This window comes from Tachypleus tridentatus, chromosome 3 (genome assembly GCF_004210375.1).
Source record: "Tachypleus tridentatus isolate NWPU-2018 chromosome 3, ASM421037v1, whole genome shotgun sequence".
In the NCBI taxonomy this organism is placed as follows: Eukaryota; Metazoa; Arthropoda; class Merostomata; order Xiphosura; family Limulidae; genus Tachypleus; species Tachypleus tridentatus.
Window position 1 is genome coordinate 12,936,114 of NC_134827.1, and position 16,889 is coordinate 12,953,002.

Below are 16,889 nucleotides of genomic sequence, written 5' to 3' on the forward strand. Positions count from 1 at the left end.
AGAGAAAACTGCTGAATGGTGACTGTATCAGCAGGTTTTAGAAATGATTCTTGTAACGAAAGACATACAGGATGGTAGGAAGCAATCAGTTTTTTGATGTCATCCAGATTAGAACGTAAACCTCGACAGTTCCATTGTATCAAGGTGGTCATTTTTAATGACGAGTAGGCTAAGTGGCTGGAAAACCCTTCTGTTTACAACCACGTCTTTTTTCCTTACTGTCCTTATTCAGAGGTCTATCGACTTCCATGGATCCTGCCCTTGGTCCATTTGGCAAGTCTTTGTTGTTGGAAGGGGATTCCAGTGACTGAGAACACGAACGAATGATTGTTTTGCATCGTGGGGTGGGAGAAAAAGATGTATCAGAAGAAATGCCTGTATTTGAAACCGAAGGATGTGGATCTTGAGATTTCTTGGACTGTATAGGATGAACAGAAATGGGTGTAGAAGTCGATTTATCAACCTTTTTAACCACGGAGGTCAAAAGGCTTTTCATTTGTTTTGACAACAATTCTCTTGGAGATACAGAGAGATCTGTCTGCTCTCCCACTGTAGTTGTGTAACGAAGTGCAGCAGCATATGTCCAAGATGGAGTGGCAAACAGCAATTTCTGAGCCTCAGGATAACTAATGTTATGAGTTGTTTTCAAATGCTGCACCTCTTTTCCCTCCAACCATTTTGGACAAGAACGAAAGTAGGAAGGGTGGGAACCATTGCAGTTGACACAATGTGGGTCCATGTGACACTCATAGGCTTCGTGGTTCTTGCCACCACAAGGAGCACATGTCAGGGAACCACTACAGGACATATTTGAGTGGCCGAACCTCTGACATTGGAAACATCAAAGAGGGTTTGGAATGTACAGCCATACCCTGCAATTTAGATAACCTGCTTTGATGGTGGCAGGTGCACATGGTGATGTAAATGTCAAAACAAGAATATTTGTCAGCAGTGTAACTCCATCTTTGCGAGTGGAGGTGCGCCTCACTACAGAAACTCCTTGAGTGGAAAGACCAGGGAGAATCTCTGATTCTCATGAGGGGTAACCTCAATAGGTACATCCCCAATTGCCTTTGAATCCAAGAGGAGTTCACTGTGTTGGGATGTGGATGTTTCAACCAATATGTCTCCAGATCGAAGCTTCTTTACTGACTTTGGAGAGCCAGCAAGTCCCTCTTGTCCCTTCTGAATAAAAAAAGGGGACATTTGCCCTAAAGGTTTTTCTGAAAGAGAATGTAATATAAGAAAATGGGGTACAGATGTTACAGATGTTGAAGAATTGCTGCTCAGAGTCTTCACAACATGGTCATTTACCTATTGACTGTTTTTTCACTATTTTATTTAAATTTTTTGTTGGAGGATCCATAGGAAAAAAGGAAAATTTTGGTACCCACCATGGATGCCTACGAGGGGATGCACTACAATGTCAGGGTTTTGTGAGCACTATACCCAAACACCAGCATCAGACACAATGTCCACAACACCCATTGAGAACTTCCAACACTGGTACTTAATTGACTCTAGCCCAAGTGGACCAGCCGATTGACCCAAGGGGGGCCACCCAAAGGCTGCCCGTCTACAGGAATTCAAGGCCAAAGTGGTGTGTTAGGGTTGGACCCCTCAACCACCAGATTCCTCTCCTCTCCTTCACGGGTTGCCATGCACGGCAAACACGTGGGTGGATGTTTAGATCCCAGAGGAGGTAAACTGAAAGAACAGAACCTTCCTTGGAAGGTCCCCTCACCACATACAGAAATCCACACCGAGGGGGTTAATGTTGTTATGAATGAAATTCAGTCAAATTGGATTAATGTTGTGTTACTCAAATCACAGTTTGGGTTTGTTTTTTGACATTAATTAAATAAAGTAATTGCCAATAAATTAACTTTGCTGATAAATGCTGCAAGTGAGAAAGAGATTTGTATAGTGCTTAATTCTGACTGAGTGTTATGTAGTCTTGGGTTTCTTACCTAAATGATTCTGAATTGTATAGATACCACTCAAGAAGGGCTACTAGGATAACAGTTGTCATAACAGGACAGCTTGAGAGCCAAGAAATTATCTTCATAAAAGACTCAAAGCTGAATTTTCAACAAATTTATTAATTGCCTTAGAAACTGTACTTTGGTTAGGTATAATTCCTCTGTGGTTGCCATATTTTTAAACACTTTAGTTTTTGAGTAAAAAATGAAACAAAATATGCAGGTCCTCGAACTCAAGTTCCTTTTGTTCGTTCAGCTGTTTCCGTGACATTTTACAACTATGACATAATAGTTGCCAAACACGCTTCGTTGTGCGCCACCAGCACTGTTTTAGGTAAGTCTATCGGTACTTTTTTTCAGATTACTTCATGAGACTATTTTTTGTCTTGATATTGCTACTTTATGTTTATTTTATCATAACATGGTTTACTGCGTTGCTTATGGTTGTAAAAATGGTTCGGCATCAGGCAAAAGCTTCTTTTCATTTCCGTGCAAGGATAAGTTACTGGCAAGGTGGCGACAGTAGATGGGGATGGTCAATAGAAAAAACTGGACACTTTCACACCATGCAAAGCTTTGTCAAGATCACTTTGAACGCTCATGTTTTGTGTCGGATCCCACTGTTTTGGATTCCGTGGGTTCAAGCCAGGCAGGCTGAGACTGAAAAAAACCATCAGCAGTAGACAAGATCGTGTCCACCATCTTTCCTTGTGTAGAGCTGAGGACTGATCTCAGTCTGCTGTGTACAGGTTCCACCCCTCTGAAGCCATCCCTTGCCATCACGAAAAGAACAAACGTAAAGGTATGTTAACAGTATAAAGTGATAAACAATAACTAGTATAATAAGTTAAAAAGTACAAGTTTTTAAACAATGTAACTAGACATACACATTTCACATTCATGAGCGTGTTTTGCATTTGTGGCACCTGAAAGTCAGTGAAACCTTGATTTCCTAGTCTAGACAGTGGACAAATCTATCCCAAGTAGAGTATATTCCAAGTTTAAAAGCTGGTAGATCATTCTATAGATGTTTTTGTATATTTTTAAATATGGAAAAGTTTGAAGAATTCCATTTTTCAAATTTAACATTTCAAGATAAATTGAAATAAGACTCAGTCTTGAACATGTTGAAGTAATCAAGTACATGTTATGTTTTAAAAAAAAATGTAGACTTGTAAAAAATCAAATATAAACTCTATAACATATTTCTATAACTCATCATAATAAAATTAATCTTAATACAGTACTTTGACATTTTCATATTAAATGTAAATCTCATAAACCTCATAAAGCATGTTGTTTTAATATATAATCTTATTTCTTCAGCTTTTAGAGGAAAGTGCTGTTGATGACACAGTGCCTACTTCTGTAGAGGAAGTTGTGATTCAGCCCACCACTGATGATGACTGCCAGACTCTAGAGCTGACTCATTCACAGAGTGTGTCTGTTCACTCTTGTAAGTAGATCATAATTGTTAGATTAAAATTGCACGTGAAATAATACAGACCATATTTGTTGCCATGACTTAGGCTTACCATTCTTCCACTGGAGGTATGACCGACTCACAACTGACCTCAGAGCTATCAGTATCAATCACAATTCCACTACTCTTGCTCGTGGAACTGTCCTCATCACTAGAACTTGTCAGATCTGTGTCAAAAGTAACTGTTCTAGATTCGTTCAGAGTAGGTTTGAATTGATATGTCGCTACTCGACACTGTTCAGAACACAAAGTCAAAACAGACTCCGCCTCTGTTTCTCCATATTCACTGGCCATGTTTATTTACATTCAACGTGCTGGCATTGGCAGTTTGTTTGGCAATTATTATGTCACAGTAAGTTTCCTAGTGGCAAGCGTAAAAACTAAAACGTTTGGATTGCCGCTCGGAAAGGGCTCTTTCTGCACCAAGTTCTATGTTTCATTTATTAGTACATATTTTTTATAAAAAATATGAACCTGCAAAATTAATCAGTATGAGTAGTTCTTTTGACTGCGGTTTTCTTTTTTCTGTAAAATTCGCCTTTAATAAGAAATTAGACTGAGGTTTTCAATATTATTAAAGAACTAGTTATGATGCACCTTTTTCTGTATTTAAAAAGTGACAGTTGTAGAACATAGGGACACAAATTTTGGCAGGTTATGTCACTATCATATTTCACTTACCATTTTACTTTGCTAACAAGGTGACTTGTCTACGGAATTTAAGGGAGTTTAAGGGAAGGCTCAAGAATAACTTAAATAATCAGGGTTGGATTTCTTTTAAGTGGATAGGAGACTCAATAAACTAATAGGTTTGTTATTAATAATATTTAGGAAACAACAAGAACTTCACAGTAAACACAAATAATATGTTAGCCATACTATATCTTATATATCCAGTGTTGAAAAGGCCTTTAACCCAATGCCAGAACTCTTCAGACTAACTGAAATACAAAATGAACAAGATGCTATTTGTTCTTGATGATGATAAACCCACTTGAAATAAAAATGCATCTCAGAATGGCTGGTAGGGGTATTAAATCTTATTGATAAGAAGAGAACAATGTTTCAACCTTCCTAGGTCATCTTCAGGTTAATAAAGAGTTTGAATGTTGTTCACTCCTTATCAATAAGTGTTAATACCCAGACCAGCCATTCTGAGATAAAGATGCTATTTGTATTGCAAAACTATATGAACAGCAAGTGCATTAAAATGAAGTGATTTATTATATGCTTTAAGCCACTAGAAACAGAATAACAGTAAGAATTTTCAACAACATATTATTCATTTTAAGTTATATATTACTACTTTGTTGATTCCAAAACTGCTAATAAATGCTTTATATTATCACATTTGTATTGTGGCATATTATTTCAGAATTTAGAAATGATTCTACAATAGGGTAAGTAACTGTAGAATCAGTAAAAAATACTAAAAATATAATTATTAACAAGAACTTCCAAATTCCTGTGAAACAATGGAATTTGCTAATTAACCATGTTCATTAATCAATTATTCTTACACAAGACTTGGAGAGTTGAAATAGTTGAATAGTAACAATAACATTAATCATAAATATTAATTTTAATTACTTGGTTATTCTCTTGAGCCATAAAACTGATGACCTAATTACTCTTGAACTGATTTAAAATTACATTAGTAGTAACACACAAACAAATTTTTGAATAGCTGGATATTTCTGTAACATTAAATGATTTAAATATCATATCAATTGAGTGTTTTACCTACATTCTAATACAATAAATGGTTAAAGATATATCACTTAATTATCCAGCTCTACTGTAACACAAGGAAGGTTAAAATTGTGCATTAGTCACCTGAGATCATAACATACAACAATAAACCAGATCATTTTCAGATAAGTGATTATTTGATTCAGTGATTGTTGGAATAATCAAAGAAGTTAATAACTAGAAACAATGATTTTGTTTAATTTACTATTTTGTGACAGTAATCAATTCAATTGTAATTTCAATTAATTAATTATTGTACATGAAACTAACAACCACAGCTTATGGATAATTATTTAATTGCGCAGCTCTAATGATGAGAAAGCTTAAAAATTAAGAATAAATAAATTAAAAGGATACTTATAGCAATAATGGCATTGGAAAATAGCAAAACATCTTAAATAATTTTAAATACAAGTTATTTATACTTACATATAAGCTTAGTTGCTATAATTATTACAATATTGGCACTATTCCTGATGAGAATGAGTTCAGAGTTAAAGCTAAAATGGTGAACTATAATGTCAGTTTACCAAAACTTGGATTAGAATTAGTAAATACTAATGATAGGAATTTTCAATTTCTGGGTTATTTTGAGGTAGAAACATTTATTCAGTAACTGTTATAGTTATTTAAATCAGAAAGATGGCATGAATTAGAAACTGTATGAGAACTCATTTGTCAGTAATAAAAGTTACATGATGCTGCAATTATGTGGAAAATAATTTTACACATTGATTTGATTGGATAGTTGTTTAGCATTTAGTGACACAAAGCAACTATGATATCTGCACCAAACAACCAGTTAAAATTATAAAAGCAAATTCTATAAAACAAATATAAATAGTTAAGACTAAACAATGTTAAAAATTCAGATAAAAGATTCAAATATAATTTAAAAGTCCAATGGTTTGTAAAAAGTTAAAAACATAATCAGGGTGATTTTCTTATACCAAACAATCAAAAAGACACCTAAAAGGAATACAGTTTTAACACAATTAGGTTTCATGCTTTGCCATATTTGTGATAAAAAGAAATGAAACAAGAGTTATAATTTTCAAATATTCAATTTTGAGACCATACAAAAATTTACCACCAGTAATTGATATAATGAATTAAAATATGATGTAGCCACATTATGTCTTTTAAATGTTATTTGGGAAATTTTTAATAACAAATTGCTTCAATTCAACACTGCTATGTCCTTTAAATGAATGGAGAAGATCAATCATAAACATATGAAGGAAGGCAATCAAGGATAAATGTCTTATGTTTAGACTAAAATAGTTTACAAGCCCTACAAAGAGAAAAACTAGGGATCAAATTAGAAAAGAAATTCAAAAGGTTTATTTGAAACAGCTGGCTGAATGTTTAAAAAATAAAAAGTATGTTAACCCTTCCATTATTACTAGTTGGGTAGAATCCACCCAGCTCATAACCATGAAAGTATCCAAAAAATAATTATTTAAGAATTTTTGGTAATATATGCATATATTAAAAAAAATTGACACAAATATACAATAAAAAGCTTTCATACAAAAATATCAAGTTCTTAAGATTTTTTAATTAAAAATGTTCTCATAAAATTGTTTCTTTCAGAGTGTTGACTATCCAACATGTAGAGTAATTTTCATTTTAAAATATCTATGCATCAAAAAATTTTCAATTATCACATGTTTCAGATCAAATGTTTTATAAGAAAAATTGTACATTTTATCTGATATTTTCACTACTGAACTGGAATATCTGTGGGTGTTCAGTAGATTTGATCAATCTCACAACAATAAAATATCACTTACGTTTTTTCATTCTAAAATGACAACAAATTAACTCTAAAGCACAAATGTTTAGTCTAAAATGATTAAATTTCATAACATCATACTATAATGATCAGTCACTATTAACAGCTGAAATCAAAATCTTATGAAGTTTCTTCCTAACTTCATCAATATCATTTGGTGATCTGTAACAATTTCCCACAAAGTTTTTTCCCTTTATATCCACTAATGAAAACCCAAATGTATTATATTTCCTTGTTATTATCTTTAATATCCTCAATTTCAACAGGATGCAATTTACATTGTACATATAAAGCCACTCCTCCCCTGCCTCTTTGCTACTCTTTTAAGAAGCCTTTATCACTGTATTTCAAAGAAACTTCCATCAACAAAATAATCTGTATTAACCACGTTTCAGTTACTCCCATTACATCAAAATCCTTCATTTCTACCAGCATTCTAAAGTCATCTACTTTATTTCTTATACTTTTAGCATTACAACAGCAATAATGTATAAGTCTACCCTTATAACTAATTCTATATTATCTCTTATGCTAAACTTTTCTCTGCCTCATGTCTTTTTTGTATTTTTTTTTTATGGCCCTCATCATCATCCAGTCCTAGCTTAAAACTTTCTTCACAGCAAAGTTAAATCTTAGCAAACAAGCCAGCACCTATCCAATTTAAATGTAAACAATCCATTCCAAAAAGTTTCTTTCTTACACTGAACCAATCCCACAAGTCCAATCGGCTCATCTTTACACAATAACCTCAGTCCAGCATTTAGCTCTAGTGACCTACTTATTTCATTCCCACAGTTAATTGTGGCCAGTGTCCCTGACAAAATTAAGCTATGGTCTGCTTCTTTAAATACCTTTATCAACCTTTTTCGTAACAGTAAAATTTGAATTATAATCTAGAATTTGATACCAAATTAATAAACATAAGTTCATAAAATCATCATTCAATTAAATTTTGAATGCAATTCAACAAAGCTGATGATATGGTCTTTGACTCATGATCATAGGAAGACCTGGTGAAGAGGAAGTGATGATCATAGGAAGTGAAGCAATACGTTACAGTAGGGACTGGCTCTTGGATGCTGATTGCAAGGCATTTATTGGTGACTACTAGATGGTTGAGTTCTTACACAATTCTCTTCTATATTTACAAAGAATGATATCAGTAATATTCCTTACACTGAGCTCTTTATTGGAAATTTTGATTAACCTGAATCCATCTATATGAATCCCTCGAAGGTAAAAAGAAAACTTAGAAATAAATAATAAAGCATCAGAACCAGAAAGTGATTTTCTTAGGGTGTTAGCTGAAGTCAAAGGTATGCAAATAGAACTGGATGATTTAATTCATTGCCTATGAACAGCAATTACATTTATTAGTGTCATGTAAGCTAAACAATTTATAGAAATTACAATTAAAAAATGTCATGAAAATCAACTGATCAGAATTGTCTCTAATTATGCTGTTTCCAATTAAACAATTTAACCAAATTATTAAATTTACTCACATGAAGATAGAGTAATTTGTAATACTTTATCCTGATTAATAGAACTTTCCAAGTAACTGAAATACTGCATTGTTTGTTGTTAAGCACAAAGTCAAGTTATGGGCTATATACTGGTATCTAAACCTAATTTTAGCATGTTCTTCAGCTATGGGCTAGCACAGCCCAGTAATTCAGGGGTCTCAAGATTCACTCTAAACCAAACATGCTCCAAATGTTTTTTTATGATAAAGTTACCAAGTCCATTTACCTGCAACTGTCACTGACTCTAAACTACTAACTAAGCAACAAGCTTAGAAACTGCCACCATCTTTTTTTAAAATGAACTTGTACACTGCATGAGGCATACTGCACCAATTAGCAAATACTACAAACCTTCCAGCTGTAAAGTCTGACAATTTTGACACTACAAAATTTGTATTTAAACAGTAAGAAAAAAAAGTCAAAATAGACACTGTGCAACTGACATTTTTTTTAATTGTTGAAATCACTACAACTGTATAGAAAGATAACGGCCAAAGAAATACATTTTATAATATATGTGAAGGTTGTTTGTATACCTGAAAACTAAGAAATGAATTTTTTAAATACCTTTTCTCACATTTAAAGTTTATGAGGACAGATAAGAGTTTTCTGTTAAAAGCTTCAGGTGTCATCAGTGATCAAAAGAAGGGGCTAGAATAATTATCACCTAGTATTTAAGTGTCTATTACAACTTGTTACTATTTCTTAGGATAGTGAGCATTTTTATTCCATAATGTATAAAATTGAGATGAAGTTGTGTTTGGGCTTCTTACAAAGGATAGTTTGGTAATGATAAGAAAATCGAAAGTGATGGTCCATCTATTGTGTTTCTGATATTCTTGAAAATATTATGTCAAATACTGGTGACTTGAAGTTACAGTTTGAAAGGTGTTGATATAAAAACTTTAACAGGGTGTATCCTGCATATTTCAATGACAGTGAAGATACAATAAGATCCAGTGATTTAGTCAAGAATGAGGTGAGTGAACAAATCAAGTATTATTAACCAGTATAGAGATGAATTTTTTTTATCTCTATCTGAAGTATTTATGTGTTATTTATGAATTAGAAGTGACAATTTCAGTAAGTCACTGACAATTAAGTTTTTAATGTCTGAATAAAATAACTAAAATTGCAATCTAATTTTATGTAATTTTATGGTATTTGGAATATTAAAATTTAATATGAATATGCTTATTCCAGTGTTACATTGAATATGATAGGCAGCCTGTGAAAATGATAAAGCATACTGAAACAGAATTTTTCAGCTGGTATTAATCATTCAGCTTTTATTCAAAAGAAAAATAATTAAAAAACACAACTGTATTTTCCAAAACATTCTTTAAACAGTAATTTCTTTAACACTTGCAGTAAGGTTTTGTTACCTCAGTCACTGTCATAATTATTAGTCTATTCTTGTTTACTTATGTTAAAATATGAAGGAGTTTTGTCATCACAAGAAGTTTTGAGATCAAAATCATTTGGTAACTGGTGGCTAATAGCAAAAAAATGAAACTTATCAAAATATTGATTACTCAGCAGTGCACATTAAAGATAATGATGACTTACAAATATAATTAAGATGTGGTGTGTTACTGAACTGAAAATTTTCACCATGGCAACATACCCAGCAGCCAGGAACAAGTTTTTCAAATATACCACCAGTAGTGCTAAAATTTGAATATTGATGAGCTACAACAATATCAATCTCAAAAAATGATCAAATTATATATGTATAGATAAACAATTATCATATTAGAAGCTTACAAATATTCATGATAATGAAATTATGTATTACTGGTAAACATGAATGTTGACAGATATTTATTTATTCAGTGCAAAAGTTCTACTTTGACCATTTTGTCAGACCTAAGTAAAATCAGTCTCATACTTTACTACTAACTTTCCATGTTAAGCAGTGACCATAGCTCATCAATATTAAAGTATTTGGGCAGCCTGGTATGTAGTATTTAAAAGATCATTCTTGACTACCAGGTATCTAGCCACTATACAAGGTTCCAGTAAATTCAGAATTACTTTGTTGTGCAACACAAAAAAACATAACTATCTTCTAAGTATCAGTTAAAATATGATTTCTAATCCTCACTATAGTTTGAAAAGCTTTCAAATTATGTATTTGTATGCTGCATGTTTTCTTTACAATTTTGTTAAATAAATCAAAATCTATAATCTGTTAAAAATGTGAAGAAAAAATGTAAAGTAAATTAATTAAAATATTTTTTGGTTACTGCAACTATTCAAGTAATTAAAATATTGCAACTGAGTTTGTTTTTCTAATCATAAACCCACATAATGGGCTATACATGTTCTACACAGTTAGCCTTAAGATTATTTTTTACTTCAAGTTTTCCAAGCTTTCATGATTTGATAGGTCGTGGATTTGGTTCTCAACATCACCAAACTTGTTCACCCAGTTTCTGTTACGACAAAGCTACTAAAACCATCACTGTCACTAATTTTGAACTGTTGGCTATAGAAAAAATATTACAATATTAAATTGCTTGTATCTTTGGAATACAACCAGAGATAAGCCACATATTTAATCAACCCCAATGTAATACAATCAAACAACTTACAATACGGAAACTTGATAGTATTCACAGGGTTAATAGAAAAGCTTCTGTCTCAACACCCTTATTACATAATGCTAATCTAATTGTATACTTCATCTCAGAAAAAAACATTTTAAATATTTCTTGTACAATGGAATTTAAATACAGGTTTGATAGTCATATTTTCACAATAAACAGCCTTACTAGCACCTACTACAAAGTTACACCTTTAATTTTATTGGTAAGTCACTCCCCTGATGTGTAGGAGGTCTCAAGTTCATCTCTGACCCAAGAAAAAAATTCATATCCACAAAAAATCTTAAACCCTATGAATAAGGCCAAAGATTGGTTCTTATTTGTGGCTTGTAAGCATAAAAATGTGATAGTCTTAAATTGTCAAAGTATTCCACTAGATTAGATGGTAGGTTGCCAGAATTTAGTGTAAGCAATCTCAGAAACAAATCCTCCTCGACAGGAATTCTGAAATTGGATTACTACAGGTACAAACAGATTTTCTTCACATTTAAATAATGACAACATTAGGTAAAAGAAAATTGACATATGGTAATAAAGAGAGCAAGACAACATTTTTAAAATTATAAAAAAGTCAGAGAAGTATTTAGTTAAAAAGATTTTAAAATACTAGTTTTACATTTGTTTAACTAAGAAGACAGAGAAATCATTTTCTCTAAAAATAAACGCAAAAATGAAATGTTCACTTGCAACCTTTAATTTTACGATATCTATACAAATCATGAACTTTTTAAGTTATGATGATGGATGTCAACTAAATTCAAGACACTGGGAATGAAGTTGGTTAAATTTCATTTTCATCACAATTTACACTTAAAGAAAATGAAAATATCCATATATAACATACCATTGTGCTAAAAATAAGAATGTATAATGTTAACTGTTACAGTATTATTAAATATTAGCAAAAGTTATAATTTACGTTTTGATTATGAAACACAAGAAAGATACCATCATTACATTATAAAAAAATATACACGTGAGCATACGAACACATCTATTTCAAAGCCTAACTTACACTGTCAAATAAAACTCAAAATAATCTACAATTTAAACTATTACAACTACTTATATTAATCGTATGTAACATATGTGTGGAGTTCGAACTTTGGGGTTTTACACTATTTTATTGATAGTGGCACAGTATTTTAACCTTTTTACATTCATACTTTTTAAGTAATAAAACAATAAAAGTAGTATTAGTGTAATACTCAATATCTGGAACAAATATTAAACATAAAAATAAAGTTATACAAATACAATAAAATCTACTGTTAAATAAGTATGAATTTAAATAAAAGACAAAGACTATAGTTTTCATTCTTACCAAAAACCGTTCCTCAACCAAACTCCGCTTACGAAATGGTTTCACTACCCCTACAACGTTATGACATGCGCATAACAAATTCATTTTGCAAAAAACTGTACGTTGTATTAGAAACAAATAAATATATATATTAATCGTGAAGACTCTTATTTAATACATTATGCTACTTTCGTCACATATATACTCCTAAAAATTAAAGCATACTACTTTTTGTTTATTATACGAAAATAAAATAACCATGAAATTAAAAATAATAATAATAATATGAAAATCACCGAACAAGGTTAATCAAACACAAGGAAAATATTTTGACGGGATTCTGGGTCTAGCCGTAAAATATAGTTTATACTTTTATGTAATAGCAACTACCGATATATTAAAAAAATACCTTGAATAAAAATAGCAGATACAAGTCAAAGTGGTAGCAGTATTCTACTTAGTTTCAGGCCAAGTATAGCTAAGTCGTTTTGGAAGGTTTGAGAGATTTCACACAAGTTCTTAGAAGTGGTAACTGCTGTTGAAATAAAACAAAACGTGTGAAAATGAATGCATACATTTTTCTAAATGTTATTAAAATAATAAAATAAATCAAATACTTTGAACATATAACAGCCAAACTGTAAAGTAATTCAACTTTATGCACCAATTAACTGTTCTTTTAAATAAATGATTTAACTACATACTCTGAAAGTTCTAAATAATTAATTTTACCACGTGCACTATAGTTCTTATATACAGGATAGCCCGCAAGTCCCTACCCATCCACATGTTATATTCAATTACGCATGTATTATAAATTTGTTTCTTTTTTTCAGAGAAATATGGCCGATGCAAGCCCATTTACACTTGAAGAGCGTATTGTGTATAATGTTATGCAGCGAGAATGAGGGAAAGCACGCAGATACACAAGATATATGGATGGGTAGGGACTTACGGGCCACCCTGTATATTTATTTTACAAATATCATCAATCAATTACACAATATATGAAGCGTTTCAAAAACAATAACTATTATACGTTATAGCTTTTACAGTAAGAAAGATTTCTTTCAGAAAAAGTTCAACGTTTCGATCGCTAGTGCGATAATTCTTTAGAGAATGTGTACAACAATCCTTCTTAACCTGCTTCAATATAATTTTGTTCAAAATAAATATTATCTGTTGCAGAGAACAAAACAACTAGAGCAAGGTAATGTTACAGATTGAAAGAGTGAATATTCCCCAAATTTGGAGGTTTATTTGGGCTACGGTTTGTAGGTCGATTTTGCGCTTCGTATCACCACTTCTATACCTGTAAATGGATCTTCACAAAATTATGTACATAGCTTTATTGGTTTGTTGAGCAGAAACATGCACATTTTCAGTTTCGTATTTTTCAGTTGAAACGTCTTTATGGTCCATTTTTTTGTTTTTACCTATACTTAGCTGCCTTAGAATGGTTCTGCAGCAAATTTTGTATGTAAATTCGTTGCGCAGGTACATGTAAGTTTTTTTCCGTATATGTGATTCGTTTGACGTTTCGTAAAACTATTTGGTCCCGTGTGAATGGATCTTTACCAAACTATGCTTGTATGTTTATTTTCTCGTTGTGCAGACAGGTACACATTTTCAGCATTTTATTTTTCGTTTTTCATATATGGGGTGGTCCCAAAAATATGTATACCAACTTTGAATGATTATAAGTCACTCAAACTTTCTTTCTCACAGGTGCAACTGATTTGAAGTAACGGCAGAAGCAAGACTAAGCTTTGAGAAAATTATCTTAAAGTGCTACTGGTAGTGCGAAAACATAGCTGAAGTGCAAAGACGGTTTAAAAGGGAGTTTCAAACAGATCCACCAACGCTACTCACCATTACTCGCATCAGAGGTAAGTTTGAAACAAATGGAACTATTCAAGACGTCCATAAGGGGCGTTCTGAAAGACCGCGGTCGTCCACTAGTCCCACACGAGAAGCAGAGCTGTTGGAAAGTCTCTTCCAATCTCCAAGAAAATATGTTCGGCAAATAGCCCGTGAGACAGGCATCCCAAAATCAAGCGTCCATCGCATACTGAAGCGTGTTTATTGGAAAAAGCTTTATCCCCGGCATTAGTCTACGCCCTAAGTGAAGATGATCCCTACCGGAGAGTTGAATTTTATGAGTGATACCTGGAAAAATCTGCAGAGAATGCACAGTTTCCAAACAATATTGTCTGGAGCGATGAGGCCACATTTAAGTGAAATGGCGACCCGGCATGGCCAGGTGGATTAAGGCGTTCGACTAGTAATTCGATGGTCGCGGGTTCGAAACCCCGTCACATCAAACATAGTCACTCTTTCAGTCGTGGGAGCATTATAATGTCACGGTCAATCTCACTATTCGTTGGTAAAAAAGTTGGCAGTGGGTCGTGATGACTAGCTGCCTTCCCTCTAGTCTTACACTGCTAAATTAGGGACGGCTAGCGCAGATAGCCCTCGTGTAGCTTTGTGCAAAATTCAAAATATGTTAAGTGGCTCTGTTAGTCGCCACAATTGCACTTACTGGGCACCTCAAAACCCGCATGTTTCGGTTGAACACAACGTAAACTTACCAGGGGTTACAGTGTAGTGTGGATTATCAGCGCTGGGCGTAATTGGACCATTCTTTTTCGAAAACAAAGTCACTGGTCTCGTTTATCCACACTTACTGCAAGAGTCTGTCGCGCCACGTAATCGAGAGCAATTTGGAGATGACGAGTTTTACCAAATGAAATTATTCTTGAAGTTTGAAATTCCATCTCTCTGCGTTATCAGCGTGTCTGGATCAGAACGGTCATCAGTTTGAACACCTGCGATATCTCAAAAGATTCTTCACTTGTTTTCTTAAACTTGGACTATAAAAACCGAAATATATTTTAACAAACATCGTATTTATAATCATTCAAAGTGTGTATACATTTTTTGGGACACCCCGTATATTGTTCCCCGCTAGTACAGTGATAAGTCTACGGATTTACAACGTTAAAATTAGGGGTTCGATTCCCCTCAGCAGATAGCCCGATACAACTTTTCCATATGAAAAAACGTGCATTTTGTTCAAATAGTTCGCTCCCTCTGAATGGATCTTTTACTAAATTTTATATGTCGGTTAATTTCGCAGATACTTGCAAATTTTTAGTTTTGCATTTTTTATTCTGCTGTCTTTGTTGTCCGTTTTGTGATTCATACCACTAATTGCCTCAATGTGTATGTACCTTCACCAAATTTGATATGTTCATTGGTTCGTTACGCTGATTGAATGCAAACATTCACTTACGTATTCTTTGATTGGCAACAGATAGCCTGATGTAGCTTTGTTGTAAAAAAAACAAAAAAACACGTATGATTGGTTTTGTTTGTCGTACATCTACTTGGACCCCTGTGGATGCATGTTTACCTAATTTTATATGTAGGTTCATTAGTTTGTGGCGTAATGAGATGCAAATATTTAATTTGTATTCTTTGTGTTGTCATTTTTATGGCGGATTTCACGTTTCGTACCAGCAATATCGTTGAGTGGTCACCACGTTTTGAATGTAACCTTATTGCGCAGATACATGGCAATTGTTAGTTTTATATTATTCATTTTCCCACGTTTGTTTTATACCACTGCAGATGGACCTTCAACAAACTTCATTCATTGGGTCTTTGCGCATACATATGCAAACTTTTAGGTCAGAGTTGTATGTTTTGCTGCATTTATTTTCCGTTTTGCCTTACTTACAACTGTTTGGCACCTGTACCCTGCGAATAGATCTTCACCGAACTTAATATGCATATTCATTGGTTTGTTTCGCAGACACAAAGTGCTGAATATTGTATTTGTTTTGCCGTTTTTACGTTTCGTACCACTAGTTAATAAATGAAATAATTAGGAATCACTATAAATTCTCGTCTAAGTCTCCCCTTGGAAGTAACACTTTAGACTGTGTATGTCCGTATTTTCCCATTTTTAATGCTACCAATTTCTCTTAATTCATTTCATGTTATCTTATATTCATTAAAATATAACATTTTAGCTTCTGTAATTCTAACAAGTTTACTTATTACAACAGAAAACTTTTAATATCTCAAATAATCAAGTTTAATGTGTTTTCCATATAGCAAAGCCACATTGGGCTATCTGCCGAGTCCACTAAGGGGAATCGAGCCTCTGATTTTGGCGTTGTAAATCCGTAGACTTACCGCTATACCAGTGGGCGACGTAAAGTTTAATTCAAGACGTCCTTTTTTGTTTGGAAATAAAATGGTCATTTTTATTCATCTTAATACATGTACTTAATCTTCTCTCTTTCATTCAACCAGCAAGAAAAAAACAACGTATGTCCTTTCATACACCCATATTCACAATCCTCTTTGATTTAGTAGTTCTTTATTCTCAACCTTGAAATCCCACAGATTATCTTAAGATAAAATTT

General features: G+C 33.0%; 1 protein-coding gene across 4 annotated transcripts in view; it reads right to left on the reverse strand.

The window, feature by feature from the left end:
• The window catches only part of LOC143246375 (ATP-binding cassette sub-family F member 2), a 60,777-nt gene extending 47,794 nt beyond the window's left edge, over positions 1 to 12,983 (reverse strand). Inside the window, exons 1-2 of one of the 4 annotated variants that reach the window (XM_076492963.1) lie at positions 12,475 to 12,538; positions 4,345 to 4,406 (exon numbers count right to left, since the gene is read on the reverse strand). The gene's annotated coding sequence lies outside the window, so the exon portion shown is untranslated. Of the gene's footprint in view, positions 1 to 4,344; positions 4,407 to 12,474; positions 12,549 to 12,862 lie in introns of those variants that run through there. The other 3 variants (XM_076492964.1, XM_076492962.1, XM_076492965.1) reach the window with 3 other exon arrangements.
• Between the last annotated feature and the right edge of the window lie 3,906 nt (positions 12,984 to 16,889).